Source organism: Sinocyclocheilus rhinocerous, unplaced genomic scaffold (assembly GCF_001515625.1).
Source record: "Sinocyclocheilus rhinocerous isolate Xijiao unplaced genomic scaffold, SAMN03320098_v1.1 scaffold557, whole genome shotgun sequence".
Lineage (NCBI taxonomy): Eukaryota > Metazoa > Chordata > Actinopteri > Cypriniformes > Cyprinidae > Sinocyclocheilus > Sinocyclocheilus rhinocerous.
This window is the reverse complement of record NW_015633548.1, coordinates 1,285,041-1,288,133: the sequence shown is the minus strand read 5'-3', so window position 1 is coordinate 1,288,133 and position 3,093 is coordinate 1,285,041. Positions and strand designations below refer to the sequence as shown.

At 39.2% G+C, this 3,093-nt stretch overlaps 1 long non-coding RNA gene across 1 annotated transcript in view; it reads left to right on the top strand.

Moving 5' to 3' along the window:
- The window catches only part of LOC107744549 (uncharacterized), a 21,021-nt gene extending 18,978 nt beyond the window's left edge, over positions 1-2,043 (top strand). Inside the window, exon 3 of the long non-coding RNA XR_001640491.1 lies at positions 1,971-2,043. This is a non-coding gene — a long non-coding RNA (uncharacterized LOC107744549). The remainder of the gene's footprint in view (positions 1-1,970) is intronic.
- The last annotated feature ends 1,050 nt before the right edge of the window (positions 2,044-3,093 follow it).

Here is a 3,093-nt window from a genome sequence, read left to right as displayed (position 1 = left end):
CCTGTAAAGAGGGGGGGAGGGGGGGGGTGCAAGTTCAGGTCATTTTTCAACATGATCAGGGACTCATTAGCAGCGGATTTGTTTTGCTCTCATAGCGATAGAGAACATATGAAATCTTTTTCCTATTGTACAGAGTTCTTATTAGCGAGGTCATTCAAGGAACCTTAAGTGGTGGTTTTTATGACAAAACGTGAAAATTTGGAAGAATTTTCATATGATCATATACCTGAAGTCCCATTTCTGTGTTTAGCTAACATTTAACATCTCATGTGGAATTTCAAAGTTGTATTTGTGAACTTTTTGTAAGATTTAGGGACAAAGATAAAAGAAGGAAAGGGGGGAGTTAGAAAGAAACGGTGAAAGGAACAGGATCTAGCGGTGGATGTGTTGTCCTTTGTGCGTTTGGCATGTTGGCAGCATTTGATAAATGGACTGTTCTGGAGGAATCCATTCACCCTTCACAGTGCCACTGACCCTTCTCTGTTACGTAGCAACTAGACCTTCAGTGGGGGAATCAGTATAGTCCACATAGCACAAATTTAGAGGAATATGTTTAAAACACTTCTTATGTGTATTGACATGCATTTGTGTGTGTATATAGGATGTTGTTTGCTTGCTATTTCCACCAAACTTTCACGTATTCTTCTTTGTCATGCTCAGGTTGTGTTCTTGCTGAATCCCAAAGATTCATCTCTCTCTTTTTTTAGTATTTTGACTGATACCTGTGATTTAAAGGGTGAGACTGAAATGGTTTGCGTCACATTGTGCAGATTTTTCAATTTCACACTAGTCAGCACACAATGTAAGCTGCTGACCAGCATTTCAAAATAGTACTGAGAAATCTTTCATCTGTCTCATGTGGTAATTTAGCTGCTCAGACACTTTTTCTTATCTGTTATCTGTGACTTTCTATGTTCAGTACTTTTTCACAGCTGTTTTACCACAGACTCTCAAAGGATCTGCAGCTTAAATTTTATGATTACACTCATTTTAAAAATAGCAAGAAATGGCTTTTCGCATGCATTTAACCTTCATAATGTGATGGATTAGATTGAGATTGAGATTGCAGGCATATGTACAAGTGTGTGTGTGTACAGTATATAGTATAGTATATAGATACATAATTGGTACATATTTGTTGTTAATATTGTAATTTTTTGTAATTACTGTAAATAGCCCATATTTATAGCAGAAAATAACTGATTTCAGATGTGGAGAATATTAAATTTTTTAATAAAAGATCATGGAAGATTATGGACATTTCCTACAGTATAACATTCACTAATGAATTGTGTATAATAAGACAGGCACATTCATGAAGAATTTCAATTGAGAAATTCAGTTTTGATGTATAGTTGACCTTTAGATTTGAGTCTAGCATTGTTTAGGCCTTTCTAGTTCATGAAGTGTGGGAACCTGAATTCAGAGTTTGGGTCCGAGATGCATATTTTGTGACCCAAACTATGAATTCAGATCCCCACACCCACTTTGTACTGTGATTGTTAGTACTGATGTAATGGAATGCCTAAGATCCCTCAGATTAATCACATACACATGGACACTCATTTACAAGGGTGTGACTCAGCTAAATATCTTAAAATTTCTTATATAATGTGTGTGTGAATATTTTCAGTTGGTGCTCATAGTGTCCACTAATCGCTCTGTGTCGGATTACAGACATAAGGGCCATGCCTCATTCTGCCCGGGCCAAGATGACATTTGCTTCTCTGATTCAAAATATCGCAGAAGAGGCACTCTGCCATCAGCCCACTTGATTGTAATGCACAGTTTGTCCACTCATAGCCTGCAAATGAACTTCAATGTTTGGTTCAGTCCGGATCAATCAACTTTTCTTAACTGTCCCAGTCTGCCATAGAAGGTTTGTGCACAGGGACAGAAATTTCAGTGAGGGATGTGCACTGAATGAATCATTATGTCAGTCAGTTCTGGCTTATTGATTGTGTCCTTAGGATTTCCTGAGGCGCTGTGTGCCTGGACACCAACCCTACTGACAGCCAGACCTGACCCAGAAGAGAGCGAAGCATGACATTACAGAGCACACTGTGGCCCTATCCAGTACAGGACTGTGGTAAATGCTGAGTGACTCAAAAATGGGAGCACATTCCCAACTCTGATCATCACATTAAGAGCTGCCAAAAAAGTCTGAGCCAGCGGGAGGTACTAACAGCGTATCATCATCTTGGCCTGACTGTGAGTGCCAAATATGTCATGTAAAGCTTCTCAGATCTCAGCGATTAGAGAGTGGCTGAAACAGCTTTTTAATGTGGGAGGTAAAAGACACTCACAGCATAAGAGTGGAGCTGTCTATCTGAGAAATGTTACTGTGGCGTTAGGTGCAGGAGATCTTCTCACTTCCAAAACAGCAGCTTGAGACTAAGTAAAAGTACACTTTTAGTAACTTTAAGCAATGCAAGTTGCCTAAAATCAAGCATTGAACCATGAAAACGCCATTAACATTTTTAGTAAAGTGCTGTGTACCGTTTTTCTTCCAGCATTGCAATGCAAGGCCACTGGGTTTCTGAGTCTGGTGTGGAAGAACTTGACTGGTCCTCACAAAGCCCAGACCTGAACCTCAACTGTACACCTTAGGGATGAATAGGACCACCGACTGTGAGCCAGGCCTCATCACCCAACATTACTGGTTGGCCCCACTGATGCTCTTGGGTCTGAATGTGAGTAAATCCTTGAAGCCATTTACAACATCTAGTAGAAAACCTTTCCAGAAGAGTGAGAGCTATTATAGAAGCAAGGGATCCTTGATGAGTGTTTCAGGTACCCTTCATTGAACTGTCAAAAAGTGATTTTTATTCAGTTGTACATAAGAATGTCTTGTTTGTTTTAGATGTCAAGAATGGACTTGGAAACATTCATTTGACGTTGATTAGAGATGGCACAAATATATGAAATATTCTGACAAGAGACGTCTCCCAGTCCCACGAGTTAACAGTTGGTAAATTGAATTATTAGAGAGAATACACTACTGCGTGATGAGAAATTAAATCCATTTATCAAGCACATAATTTGCATCTCATATACTATCCTCATATAACAGGGTAAATAAACCTGCATATA